Genomic DNA, 15827 nt, shown 5'->3' with positions numbered 1-15827 from the left:
ATTTCAAATAGAATGTATTTTAAATACAATTCGCATTTATTTGAAAATTGCACTTATACCTTTTTCTACATTCCGACCTACGGTTTCTCCAAAATAATTTGAAATGTGTAGTATTTGTGACCGTTAATTATTTGGAGATCGTGAGATGTGGTTTTGAGCGATGTTGAAAAACATTTTTATTATTGTGCCAACCTTTCGACCTTTATTATATATGTGTGTGTGGTGATTAGTGACCGTTAATCGATAATTATTCAGAAATCGTGAGATGCGGTCTGGTGTGATGTAGGTTTCAGAAAAACATTTTCTTTATCGTGCCAACGTTTCGATCTTTATTGAGATCATCTTCAGGGCCTAANAGCCCTGAAGATGATCTCAATAAAGATCGAAACGTTGGCACGATAAAGAAAATGTTTTTCTGAAACCTACATCACACCAGCCCGCATCTCACGATTTCTGAATAATTCTTTATTATATAGTAGTATATAGCATGTAAGGTTCGAAAATGAATTTATACAAAGTTGTACCCAATATAGATATTTTAGGTATATTCAAAGTACAGTTCTAAACAGAAAACACACTTTGAGTGAGTACAAATACTTTAATTTTACATGTATTTGTTAATGTTAAACAATGTTCGTAAATCCCAGGCCCTGAAGATGATCTTAATACAGATCGAAACGTTGGCCCGATAAAGAAAATGTTTTTCTAAACCTACATCACACAAGACCGCATCTCACGATCTCCAAATAATCAATAATTTGAAAATTGCATCAGTCTTAATTTGAAAATTGCATCTGTATTTTTAAACGTACAATTTCAAAATAAATAGAGAATAAAATTTATCTAGACCAACTATACATAATTTGTTCAAAATAATTTAAAAATTGTAGCAGTGTTGAAAAAAGTTGCTTGCTCTGCCTATAAAACGACTTGAAGATAGATTAACGAGATTAACAACACATAATTTGAAAACTGAAGCAGTATTGACAAATATATGTCCAAAATACTTGAAAAGGCCAATGATATCAATCGACTTGAAAATAGAACCTATTATCAATAAAAGTATGAAGATTGTCTAGAATAATTTGAAACTGGTAGCAGTAGTGACAATTATTATGCAGCTATCCTCCAAAACGACTTGAAAATAATATCCTGCACAAAAACATATGGTTTTCCCAAAATTATTTGGGAATACTATAAATATGGACAAACGTTTCTTATTTTTCGTCCAGAATGAGTTGAAAATAAAATCTTATTTGATCAAATGCACATAGTTTGTCCAAAATAATTTGAAAACTGAAACATTTCAAAAAATTTGCTTATTTTTTTTCTATAAATTGACTTTTTGAAAATAATTATAATCTTTCTTGAGCAAAACATAATTTGAAAATCCATTGATTTTCCTAAAAGTAAAAGGATTGTCCAGAATATTTTGGAAATTGTAGCAGTAGTGACAATCTTCCTCTTGAAAGAAAGACAATCTTCCTCCATTTGAAAATAATGCTCTAACCAACAACATATAACTTTTTAAAAAAATAATTAGAAATTACTATCAGTTCTTCCTTTTCCCCAAAAAACTTGAAAATAGAACCTAACTACGAAAAGTTTATCCAAAATATTTTTAAAATGCATTGAGACATGTTACATAGTTTTCCTCCGAATGGGTTGAAAATTGGACCTCCCTTGAAAAACTGCCCAGTTTGTCAAAACTCTAAAACGTCTTGAAAACAAAATCCACATTACGGAGGAAATCGATGATTTTATAAAACTTTAACGCGTATTCGAACCTTGTTTGCTTATTTACTTACCCAGGAACGAATAAAGCTAAATGAATACTTCTAGCGTGGCCTAATGTGAAATTTGTGCACGAATTAAACCCAAAAAATTTAATGTAATGAACAAACAATTTTTTATTAATATTATTTTATTCACTTTTCCTCACCAATACATAATTTGTCGAAAATAATTTGCAAACATTCCCATATTAACAAACGACTTGAAAATAGAAATTTTTCTTATGGATAATCATTATTGTTCTGTTTGAAATCACGTGACACGTCTTTAAAATCACATCGGACCGTATGGAGTACCAGAACAGAAATGTGTACCGTAACGAAATGGTCTTATCGTTATCCCTTAAATAACTGTCTAAATAATAGTCTCAAAGAGGTAAGTCAGGTGCCATTTTGTAGCTTATATCGTCAACTCGCAGATACAAACTTAAGGTCGCTTCTAATGGAGAAAACTCTCTATTATTATTATTTTTTATATTTTATTATGTAATTCACGTCTCAGATATGTTAATAGGTTCGTGGATAGAGTTTGTAGAGATCTATCGGTTTAAGTAATAATAAACGTATTTTGGGCAATATTTACATGTAAAAATACAACGAGAGCAAGTATAAATCTGCAGAAATTTAACATGGCGACCCCAGCCCTAACGAAAATATAAATTATGCATATCGTTGGAAAGAGGAGCTTATGTCCGATGTCCGGTGTCGATCGAGCGAGACTCAGCAGAGGTCGTCGCAAAGCTGGCACTTGCTCAGTGCTCAGCGAACCAATGGTCATACGAACCGCGTTCCTTTAAAACATGATAAAACAGTGTTTAAAATCATAAAATGAGCAATTCGTTTAAACATAAAATGTCGTCGTTGTAAATGTCACATCACGACATATATTCCGTTATCGCTGACTCATGCTGTCACAATTAAACGACTGCACGAATTGTACAACTCCTGTTGAATTATTTATAAAACAACTCGGTTTATTGTGAATCATGGCTGTTTGTTTCGTAAGTTGATTCTGAATTTATAAAAAGCTAAGGATAAATTTATAATAATACATAGGTCGTTAGTAGAAGTTAGAACCAAGAATATTATGGTTATTTGCATAAATTATATGTTAAATTAACGCATACTTCAATAAATGTACATATTATCTTAATAAATAGGTGGTGTAACTTCTAATAATTTCAATATGCAATTAAAAAATACGACTTTTTGTTAAATGTTTATTAAACAAAAATTTTGTAAAAATTTATATAATTTTATTTTCTTACAGAAAATATGGGCAGTTTTTATATTCAGTGTACATCCGTGGTTTCTTTACGACTCATGTCTTGTTTATTCTTAAATTATTTCCCCTCTCTGGAAAATTCCACGGTTGTGCCGTTCGTAAACAAGGAAAAAAGGAAGAAAGGAAAATCCTTTTCCACTTTTTCAAGGGTCGAACTGGATTTTTGTACGGTTCCTTACCGATTTTGCCATGTTCCTCTACGAGAAAAATAAACACAGATTTTCAGTTCGGAACGACAATGAATATAGTTGACAAATCGTTTCAAAATATAAACAGAACCAAAGGGTGTTGTTAGAAATTTTCCCTTCTTTATGAAATATCTCTGTTAAAAAACACTAATAAAATAATTAATCTAGGGATATTTTTTCTATACAAATCCCCAATTATATTATAATTTTCTGAACTTTAATTGCCGATTGGTAGGTGGGGGTATTTTTTGTTTATCGGGCTCCACAAAACTTTCTCGTCGGGTCCGAAGATTTAATTAAAATTCTATTTGTTTGTCGGAAGAATTATTTAAAAAACTTTATATGCATTTCACACCTTTAATGGTTTGATATTAACTAAAAAATCATATTTTAAACCAGTGTGTTACTTAAAAAAAAAATCTTTGCATTTAGACGAGATAGACTAAGGGGTAACCACAGCGAGGATCGAAATCCATCTGAAATAAAACGAATGTAGAAAAAAATAAATCCAATTACTTCAAATAAAAGCACAATTAATTGTGGAGTTTTCGTTAAAATTCTGTATTCATAATTTTTCAGAAAATAATTAAGAATTAATCAATCATGTCTAATTTTACTGATGCTTTTTTGTAATAATTTTCTAAATATTTTGTGTTATCCGGCTTGCGAAACAGATTAATCTTAAATCCGACGAGGATAGGCGGATCAGGAGACGGTTTGCTGCTCATCACCTCCTAGTATTTTTCTTAGGAAAATTCGACATTTAAAAAACAAGTTTAAATAATAGTGAATTTATTTAAAAAAAAAATCCAGACATAATAATAAGCGAGGACGGTTAGGTAAATGATCAGTTTTGGTCTACCGCGACTGAATTATTTCTCTAAAGCATTAACACTTTATAAAACTTAAAGCGAAATTCCAGTTTTCTAGGTCGCTAAATGTAGTTAATTTTACTAAACTTCCAGCGGGTTAATTTCCATAGTATTTTTTTTATTTTTTTAAAACAAATTTAGTCTTTTGTTTTAATATTAATATTATGTAGCAACGTTTCCAAGCAACAGAAATTTTAGTATTTCGATTTTTTTCAAAGGTTAAACGCGTTGTAAAATTGTTAATGTTGTTTTCGTAAAACCGTTCGTTAAAAAAGTGAAATTTCGGTTTTTTATGTTAATGGACTTTATTAGGGTGAGTGTTATATGATATTCAAGATAATTAATTATAATTTTAAAGTTTTATATTAAAGAAAAGGTATGTTGAGATTTAAAAAAAAAAGATTAAGATGTTATATGTATGTTTGTATGATATGATTAACTAGTTGGCTGTTGAAACTAGTTGGTTTTGAATATTTCTTCTGATAGCTCCTTCAACCTTGTCTATTGCTTGTTGGTCAATTCAAATGTATTTGGGTCGGTACGAAAATTAACAAATAGAACTTTATTGTGTATTATGATCATTTGTAAGGGCAGAATTCGATTTATTTATACTTTTTTGTAGTCGATTGTACATGGTTTTTTAAATATTTTTTTAAAAATATTTGTTTAAAAATTTTTTGCAAAAATATTATTAACGTTTCTAAGCAACTGAATTTTCTAGTTTTACATTTTATTCAAATTTTTTTTGAGGGAAAATTCAAAAGGTGGGGTTGAGATGGTTGGTGTCCGAGTGGATCGAAGTCACGATAGCTCAGGTGGTAGAGTAGCGGCGTATCTAGCCGAAGGTCGTGGGTTCGAATCCCGCTCGTGACATTGACTTTTTTATCTCAACTAAAAACCTTAATTAATTGAAAGATTGTGTATAATGATCATTTTTAAGGTCAGATTCGATTATTTCTACTTTTTTACAGTCGGTTGTACATGGTTTTTTAAAATATTTCTGCAAAAATATTATTAACGTTTCTAAGCAACAGATTTTTCTAGTTTTACATAATTTTTTTTTGTTAAATTCGATGTTGCTAAATTGTTCGTTTGCAAAGTGGGATTAATGTTTTTTCTGATAATGAACAGTTAGGTGAGTGTTGCATAATTAATCCTAACTTATTGTTTTGTACTTGATATTAGAGGAAAGTTATGAAATTTTATATTTATGTGGTATGATTGATTAGCTTGTTGGCTGTTAAAACTAGTGGGTTTTGTTTGTTTCATCTGATGGCCACTTCAAATATGTTTAGCTTGCGTGTTGGTCAATTTAACTGTACACGAATGAGGGTACATACAATGAATGAATGAAAATAGAACTTTATTGTGTATTATGCTAAGGAAAGAATTGGAATTATTTATAGCTTTTCATTGTTTAGTTGTTCTATAGCGGCTTCAGAGGCCTTACGACTTTACCTTGCTTTAAAAAAATCGAGATTAGGACCACACTGTTTATTAAATTTGATTTTAAAACAATCACAGGCTTCCATTGAGAGTACCATTCAACTGCCGTAAATGAATAGCTAGATATTCCTAACATCTTCCCAAATTTTATTTAACTTTGAGATGTATATTTGACATACATTACATAATTGTCCAGAATTACTTGAAAGATTTATATATATTCATATAGATTCCTCTAAAACAACTTGTAAATCTATGTTGACAGAAACTACGCAGTTTATTTCAAAATAATATTCAAATAGAATGTATTTTGGCAAAAAACAAAAAGAAAAAACAACTCTTATTTCTTGTATACAACAACTTGAAAATAGGGTTTGTTGTGGCACATATAACTTAGATTTATTCAAAAAATTATTTGAACATGAGTAGAAAAGATTCGGTTGATTTTAATTCCATCTTTTCTACTCGTACCTAAATCGAGGGTTATTCTATTATCATTACGGAAAATCTAATATATCTCGTCCAATATATTGGCGAAGAACACTTAGATTTATCCGGAATACCTAAAAAATAAAACAATACTTGAATAACATCATATAGATATGTCAGTCATTCGAAAATTATACTTATACTGCATGGCGTTGTTTTTCCCTATAACACCTAGTCTATTATCTAGCTAGTTCACCCAAAATAGTTTAAAATCTTTAACATTATTCACATACGTCCAAAATTACTTGAAATTAGTATCTGCCTTGGTCCGTAACACATAATTTGACGAAAATAAATTGACAAATGTTTTTCCAAAAGATTTAAAGATAATGAACTAAATCAGCGGTCAACACAGTTTTCATCTAAATGTACCTGAAAATAGAATCGATCCTGATCAACAACACATAGTGTGTCCAAAATAATACGAACACTTCAACAGTATTGAAAAACGTTTAGGCGAACATAACTTGAAAGTATAACCTACCTTGGCCGACAACAGATATGTTGCAAGACAATGCGAAAATTGTAACAGTGTAGAAAAAACGCTACGTTCTTTTATCCAAAACTAATTGAAAATAGAACCTATGTAGACCAACAACAGATGAGGCCCAAAATAATTTGAAAATTGTACCAGTAGTAGAAACCCTTTCAAAAAATAAGACTTGATGGACGTTGCATACTTTTCTACTCCTATCTTATTCGAAGGTTTATCTATTACCATTATTGAAAATAGAATATATCTTGCCCAAAAAAATATGGTTAACCATAATTATAGTTAAATGTAGTGAATAATTTGACATTTCGATTCGTTTAGGCAACAAAATTACAGTTTCTTCCAAAATTAGAATCTATTTTTGACATACAAGATATCTTTCTCAACAAAATATAATTATCCGTAGTTAAATAGTTAAACAACGTGAACGTCAACAATGTGAAATTTAGATACATCGAGCATATAGCAAACAACTAATTTTTTTTTACAAAACGAACTGAAAATAGGACTTATCTTGATTAACGATAGATAAGTCCAAAATAATTTATAAATTGATGCGATAATGGGAATACATATTTTTATTTAAAAGAATGGAAAATAGAATTCATCTTGGCCACCTACAATTATTTTGTCCAGAATAATTTGAAAATATCAGTCTTGTTGCGTAGTTTTCTACTCCTATCTTATTCGAAGGTTTATCTATTATTATTATTTTTTTAAAATATTTTTTTACGAGGGTTCGCAACAGCAGAGGTCATATAAACCCTCAGGGTGCCGGTGTTTTTGAAATAAAGCCCATTTGTAAGTATGTCGGGTTCGAATGCAGGGCCGCTGGATTCGAACCCGGGACCTTTACCTTACAGTGATGAGCGCCGTGTCAAAGACTAAACCTTGCGGCCACCGACGCCCCCGTTTATCTATTATTGTTATTGAAAATCGTAGTTAAATAGTAAAATGTAGTCAACAAGTGAAATTTGGATTCATCTAGTCGAACAACGTAGTTTTTTTCCCAAAGCGAACTGAAAATTCGATTTATCTTGACCAACAACAGATAAGTGTAAAATACTTTGAAAATTGTATTTTTTTATACGAGGAATCGCAACAGCAGAGGTCATATCAACCCTCGGGGTTCCGGAGTTTTTGGGTTTAAAAAAAAAGAAAAAAAAAGGACGCTGGATTCGAACCCGGGACCTTTACCTTACAGTGATGAGCGCCGTGTCAACGCCTAAACCGCGACGTCCCCTATACATAGTTTGTCCACAATAATTTGAAAATTCATTATTTACAAACGCAATTTATTTTTCGTCTTAAATTAATTAATTTGAAAATAATTATCTATCATGCCCAACACATAATTTGTAAATCTACTGAATTTCGTAAAAGTAAAAAGATTAATAAAAAAAGGCACTCTCAACACGACACGCAAGAATGGCACAATTACACAGAAGACAAACACTTTGAGCTCTGAAGATCTCAATAAAGATCGAAACGTTGGCACGATAAAGAAAATGTTTTTCTGAAACCTACATCACACCAGATCGCATCTCACGATTTCTGAATAAGTAAAAAGATTGTTCATAATTGGACAATTTTATCACTATTAGCACACGATTTGAAAATAGAACCTATCCCGATTAACCGCACATAGAAGGCATTTTAATCAACTAAATGTAATTTGTCCAAAATAATTTGGAAACAGTATCACCATTGACAAACGACTTGAAAATAGAATGTATTTTAATCATCAAAATAAAGTTTGTTCAAATTAAATTGAGTAAAGTGTTAAGTTAAAATTACCAACTTTCTCCAAAACTATTTGAAAACAAAATCTATCTTGACTATCGACAAGATGTTTGGTGCGAAAGCTGTATTATTTTTTGACTTCACTGTTACTATGGAAATTACCTGGCATTTTTAAATGGGGATTGAACGGTTGCAAGTGGCACATCAGACATATATGTCAGATATATCGAACTGTTCTTTTCCATGACCTCTGTCCAGGATAGTCTGAAGATTCCGTTATCCGCGAACACGGAGACGAAAGGGTAGGTTATTGATCCCGGAGGGCAAAAACTGGCAAACGGGTGTTATTGTTTTGGGGGGCGTCGGAAGTGTTGTCGGGCATAAAGGGCGAGGGCGGCCCTCTGCAGAACAATGCGTCATTATCCGCAGAGGATTAACTGATGCCCGAGGCTGGCTGTGACAGCGGATCCGACACGTTGGCGGATTCGACTCGCGTGAGGACGCCGGTCGCACATGTGTTAATTATTTCCGAATCACATGTTCCGACTTATTCAGTTGGTTTAAAAGTTGATCGATAGCCAAAGTTTGCGCCTTGTTGAGTTTTATCGTACCAGTTGTTGTTGCCTTGTTTCTCTGGAAGACCCTCATCCATTTCGCCAAGTGGAAAACGCCGAGATGAAAATGCTCCTAGAAGACATTAACTGGTTCGTAAATTCTTTTCATTCCGACAGCCGAACACCGTTTTCTTTTATCTTTTCCTACCTTCTTCAAAGGGCGACTGACTTTAAAAACCCCCCAGTTCAAAGATTCGCATGGAATTAAAACTCTTCCAATCGCCCTTTTCGGTCGGTGTTGTCTGCTAACTGCAGTTCAAGAATCTACAGAATTTCGAAACATTTATTTTTTTTAAAACACGAATTGACATCTGTTGCCAATAAATATTTACCGAACATGGTACATAGAAAATTAAAACGACGTTTTTCTACAGTACTTACTGCCCTTTTGACGTCATTGTTCATTCCTTTAAAAAAATTATTCACGTCTACGTTTCTAATTTTAGGCCCTCCTCACAAATTCGACTTTGAAACGAGACGAATGAAATTTGTTTACGAAATTCCCTGTCAGACTGTTTCTCACTTAGTCTACATACGGCAAAAACATTGTCAAGGCCTTTGAATAAATTTTTCCCCTGCCTTTTCAACACAGCAAATCTGATAAATGTATCAGTCTGTGAAGTACGTCAAACCAAATGTACTCAATTAAAAACATTCTGTTTTATTAATTTATTAATAATATTAGAAAATTCAAAATGAAAACCTATGGAATTCTTCAAAATTATTACACATTTTTTTGAACACTGCAATTGGGGAAATTTTTTGTTACGTACAGTACATACATTTTATCTTTACACAATTCAAAAAGCAAATCTTTTCATACTTAAGAAAATCTCAAACCTTATTAAAACTCCCAAATAAAGGCAAACAAATCTTGAAATTTTACTGCTAATCCTACTAATAATTTTTTTTATCTCTACACAAATTATATTCCTTACCTAAAATGGACAACTATGTACTATAATGTGTCATGGCGTTGATGAGAAAAACAAATGTCTGAATTTAAAATTTCAACGGAGTAAAACATTCTCCAACCCCATTTTGTTAAGACATCAATGAAAATTTCCAATTAAATTGTAATGTATTTTGTAAATTTATATATTAATAATTGCAAATTGTTTAATTTGGTCATTATATACAGTTTCCAAGGGGTAAAACAATACCAAATTTTATTTGGTAAGCCACCATTTTGTTAAGACATTGTTGAACTGACAACCTCCATTTTGTATTGATCCCGATTCTTCGCCTATAGGGTCAGGTTTGTCCAGTCTACTGAATTGTAGTCATACTGAGTAGATGTCTGCATTTTGTCTCTTGCGTTAGCTCTCTCGCACAAACCCAAAGTAATCGTAAACTGCTAACCTACAAATTCTATTACCGTTAGAAAATTGTTGAATTCGGTTCAGAATTAGCAGGGTCAGCGGCGCGATGACATACAATCAGTCGCCATTTTGTTAAGACCTTTTATGGAACATTTCATCTTTAAATTAATAATGTATTATTGCTTTAATTAGGGGTTTTACTGAACAAATGTTGGGTTATGTATTATCAATTTACAGTTATAAACGATACTGATTGGAAATGTTCTTTTGTATATGTCATAGTTTCACAAATTCTGGCTAATTCCTTCCTAAATATTTTGTTATAACCAGTTTGTATTTTAACCATAAATATCGCACAAAATGGGCTTATTGATGAAAGCTGTTGAAATTAAATGGGGTAATTATCAAACAAGATTGTTGTCAATATGACTTAAACTGTTCGAACTCACGATTTGGCAGTTTATCGCCGTAAGGAAGTGGTAACCCTTTTCGCCCTGACCTTGGGAAAATCTATTATCGACAATTTATTATCAAAGGGACCGGTCACGAACAGGTTTCAACCCGTAAAATAACAGTCTTTAGATATAGGATCTAGTCCTTTGATGAGGATTTTCCCCTTTTAATTCGGTTTTTTGACCGTCATGCCAGGCTATGGGGATGCTTCATGCCAGTTGACAATCGCAGCCTCAGAGCTGTGAGCAATTTCGAAAGATGAAATTTGACATGGCTGTCTTTCATGGTTTAATCTCAGGGAGAAAAGACTCGACAATTAAAGCGCAGGTGGCAAGAACCATCAGGTCATATATTGTAACTATTGTCAAGAAAAGTGCATTTCTGTTGAAAATTGTTTGGAGAGAACATTACTCTAGGGAAAGAGTCGACATTGAACAAAGTGGCTTTGAAAAATTGAAAGCGAAGCTCGCACGGCCTTTCCTAACAGGCAACTCCAATAAATTTCCATGTCTCTGTTATTATTAAAACCGGCTGGAGAGGGGCTGGCTTAATAGCGAGTCGATGGGAGAAGCAAACATAACTCCGCGCCTTTATGTGCCGCTGCATGTAATTGCTTGGAAGTTATTTCTCGGCTTTTGTCCCAGAAGAATTCGAAACGGGGGACGAGCCCAATCTCAAAACACTTCAATCTCGGCCGAAACCGGCTTATGAATCCTCTCGGGTAAATCGTGTTTGTGAGCTCTTTATCAGCCGAAAGTGGAGCGCACTGCTGCACGACCTTAAACGGGGCGAAGGAGGTGAACTCCCACACGGTGACTCACGGAAGGTAGACGCCGGACGCTTATTAACATTTATACGAGCTGTTCTACCGGCTTCGTTAATCCTTTTCTTTTCTTCCTTCCGGCTAATTTAATAAACGGCCGCGAGAAGAACTCGATCCAGGGCGTAAAAAACACCCAGTTAAGTAGGCACAACAGCAAACCGAAAAACTAAATGGAAAAAAATGTAGAATGCATTAACATTAGCCATATAAAAAAAATCATGAGCCAAGGCTGATTCTTGACATTTTATTAAGATCTCAATTGGCCCCAAATGAATATCCGTTTTTCATATGCAGAACGGTAACCAATACGACTTTTGATTAAAACAAGTCCATCGGATGTTGGGATATTGTTTTAAGAGAGTTTCTGTGATGTTCTGCATTTTATGATTAACCGACAAACCGTCGGAGTCTTGGGACCTTGAGACGGACGATGAGTTAAACGGGATCTGCTTCCGTTCTTCACCTCGGCAACGGTTCCCAGCGGGTTTTCGAGGTCGCGAATCCAATTTACCAATTATTTATTTATCATGTATCCAGGACTTCATTCGATCCCTCGTACCCTTGAGGACATCGGCCAAGTGTGACAAAAATGCCAACAAGGTAGAAATTACAGCGCTGAAACATAACTGGTGGCAACACGACTGTAAAATGTCTATTCGTACAGAAACAACAAAAAGGGGATTTGACAATGTTTATTACTCTGGGTCGACAAAATTATAGCGGTTACTACTAAACTATATGAGTTACTGTTAATAAAAGCCTGTCTGAAATGAAATAATCAGCGATATTAGGCACATTGATCAAAATCATATTTAAGACCTTGTAGTGTAGAGTGTAGGGGAATTGAAACCCATGGACATGGTAATAAAAATGTCCATGTAAAATTTTAATGTCTGCTGTATAAACGATGTTTTTTGGGCAGTTTTGACTCTGGCGTAGGGATGTGAACTGGTGTTGCCGCTCTTCCGGAGTTCCTTTGCATACCTTCATATTCGTTTCGACGCAGCTCGCCCTCAAAATATTAGGTCGTTAAGCGTGGGGCAAAAATAGAGCCGGCATTTAAATAGTTTCCTCGTTATTTGCAGAATCGGCGGGGAGCGCGCGTGCAGGTGGTGTTCTGCATTAAGAACACGTTTGCGGTCGCGTCCTTGCAAAGCACTTACAATCATTCCGTATTAAGATGCTCGAAAGACAATAATTGATAACAAAAATTTTCTCTCAGAACGATTGTAAATAAAAAAATAAAAAAAACCCCCCTGAAAATTACACAAAAATTGATTTAGCCTATCAGATTGTAATTATCTATTGCTTAAAAATTTATATAAAATTTGAAGGCATATCTAGGGCTGGTGTTAAAATTTAGAAATATTTAATATCATAAAATAGCCAAGATCAGCCTTGAGATTTATGTATTTATTAATGTCTAAGCATTTTGGAATGTATGATAGCACGGTGAGAGATATTTATTTTCTCTGAGATAAAACGTCAATTCAATCAAAAATAGAGTTGCATTTTTGACTCCTCTCATTTATGAGTCAAAGAAGTTTGAGCAAATACGCATTGTACAATAGCTTTAACTTTTTTATTTATTTTAATAATATTTATTTGTAGCCTGTACATGAATTTTACACTTTACAAATTGTTCTTAAGGGACAACCACTAACACTCTGGCTAGTACTGCACCCGAAGGGCACGTGTTATAAGAAGCCACCAATGCTGGCACTGGACATTTGAGGCGACGTGGATGGTTTTTGGGGTGGGAGGAAATGGAGAGGGCTTGAGCAATAAGGTTAGGTGGAAAGATTGGAGTGCAACTTGAGGAAGCGCGGGAACTATCAATTCTCTGACGGATGCTACGGTCATTGTGGATCATGAAGTTGGACAAGTAGTTAGGAGTTTGGAGAATTCTTTTGATGACTTGATTTGAATGCTTGGATTCGTAGGATGTGAGACGGCTTGGTGGTACCTCACAATTCCACTCCGTATGTCCAAATAGATCGAAATAATATTTTGTACAGAGTTAGGGTTGTCCTTTACCGTCGTGTCTGATTTCGGTCCTGTATATAAGTCTTCGTAGTTGTCCAAATTGTCTATTTATTTCTTGTCGCTTGACTTTGTGTGTGGATACCACGTCAAGTATAAAGTATAAGTATTTTACATGTGTAGTTCTTTATTGTTGACGTACAGACGTGGGCAAAGCTGGTTATTCAGAGTGAACTTAATTTGGATGCATTTGTCCTCGTTAAGTTTCATTTTCCACGTTTTATACCATTCTTCAATGAGCTCTTGACACTCCTGGATGTTCCTTGAGAAGGAGATGAATTTGCGGTGTCATCCGTGTAGTTTGTAAAGATGGTGGTGGGATGTAACGGCAGGTCACAAGTAAATTGTATGAACGATGTGACCGAGAATGTTCCCTTGTGGGACGCCGGCTTGGATCGATCTGACAATAGAAAACTCGTTTCCGCATTACCCGGAAGCAGCGGTCGGTTAGATAGGATATTAGGATTTGGTAATAAGGAGTGGGTAGAAGGCTTTACTCTGAAAAGAGCTCCACGTGCCGAGTTTCAAGTCAATTTACCTTTTAAATCTTATAGTCTGCATATTGAGACAAATCAAACGTGCGATACAGCAGATTATTGAAAATATAAACATAGCAGACACAGAAGAGTGAATAATTTGAAAAATTAAAATTTAACAGATTATTTACATTTTTACGAATTTATATAAAAATCGAATGTAATTTATGGAAACCGGCAGATTTTGTACTTATTGTATTTTGATATATTAATTGAACTAAAGAATGCCAAAAAGTAAGTATTGGAAAGTTAAAATTTCAATGGTTTTGTTATCGCCTATCGTACTCGTGACTTAGTCTGACCTGATATTTTGCTAGGAGTGGGATTGTTCCCTGAACGTAGAAACAGACTATTGTGTTCAGTTGTCACTTTGTCAGCTGGCTTTCAGAGATCGGCTGTTCGATTCGCGGCTCGGAAAGTTTCTCTTTGGCCAAATTTGACCCTTTTAACCATGGACGCAAGAAGCGTGGACAAGGGTACTTCCTGGAAGGTACCTTTCGATTAAACATTATACTCGAGGATTAAGCTCCAGCTTCATCTCTCCCTTTCCGTCAAAATTCATCCATCGATTTCGTACTACTTTACTACTAAATAAATATAATTAAAACATTTCCTTACATATTTTATAATGTATTAGTGAATCAGTATAATTTTGAATAAACAAATCTAAAAGCAAAGCTTATTATATTTACTGAATCTGTTGTCGCTAAAATCTTAAATATTGGATCTACATATTTCGATAAGATGCTTAGTATTGTCGAAAAAAACAACACATGAAAGTCGTGTTTTCTAGATAGATTTCTTTACAGGATGAAAATTGAAATCATGACAATTATTGAATAGTTTTTTTAGAGAAAAAATGTAATCTGGTCCAAATTTTGTTTATATCAGATATGTCTTGAAAATCAAATTATTTTATTGACCAACGGCTTGATTTACAACACTCAAGCAAATTATATTTGGTTTTGTTAACTCGATCTTGAAATTGGATCTGTCTCGTAAATCGGACCGTAATTTGGACCATGTCTAGTTAAAAATTCGTGTCAAAATAAGATTCGCAATATGGAATTTTGACACAGGAATTTGTTTTGATAAAAACAAAGTTTTGCCAATAACCAGTTGAAAATTGTTCGCTTGGATAAAATTTGTACGACATGCAACAATATGTTAAAAAATATTTTCTTCCTTACTAATTAATTTAAAAAGATTAATTCCTTATATTTTCAAAATATTGAATGTCTTTTGGTATGTTATTATAAAAAGAATTAAATCCTGATCCACTTATTTTCCCTTTAAATTATTCTTTTTGTTGTAATCGTAAAATAAATATATTATTAGGAGTATTTTATTGGGGAGTAGTTAACAAAATCAATAGTTTGATATTTAACCGTAAAAATATATTAAACATTGTCAGAAACCAGAAAACAATGCTTATTTTGGTAGCAAATATGTACTTTTACGACCGTAGTATTATTGTTCAATGTTTCCATTCACTAATTCATAAATTGTACCATTGTGCTTGCGGTCATAGTTAATAATCAATTTTGGTGGTTTCTGAACTTATTTTACGATCATCCTGTTTATTGGAGGTTTTAGTCGGGTGGAATGGATAACGTCATACCAGCGAATAGCACTAGACTAATCGATGTTATAACTATTCTTATAACTGAACGGTATTGACCTAATATCGGATATGTTTTGTTTACATTTAAACTATATACTTGGGA

General features: G+C 33.4%; 1 protein-coding gene across 20 annotated transcripts in view; it reads left to right on the top strand.

The window, feature by feature from the left end:
- LOC106661379 (RNA-binding protein Musashi homolog Rbp6) overlaps positions 1-15827 on the top strand; it is an 892072-nt gene that overhangs the window by 10594 nt on the left and 865651 nt on the right. The window contains exon 1 of one of the 20 annotated variants that reach the window (XR_002910294.1): positions 4338-4451. The exons of 16 other annotated variants lie outside the window; for them this stretch is intronic. The gene's annotated coding sequence lies outside the window, so the exon portion shown is untranslated. Of the gene's footprint in view, positions 1-4337; positions 4452-8831; positions 9014-15827 lie in introns of those variants that run through there. 3 more of the 20 variants (XR_001339707.2, XR_002910289.1, XR_001339704.2) reach the window with 3 other exon arrangements.

This window comes from Cimex lectularius, unplaced genomic scaffold (assembly GCF_000648675.2).
Source record: "Cimex lectularius strain Harlan isolate CLEC.00 unplaced genomic scaffold, Clec_2.1 scaffold68, whole genome shotgun sequence".
Taxonomy (NCBI): domain Eukaryota; kingdom Metazoa; phylum Arthropoda; class Insecta; order Hemiptera; family Cimicidae; genus Cimex; species Cimex lectularius.
This window is presented reverse-complemented; position numbering and strand designations above follow the sequence as displayed.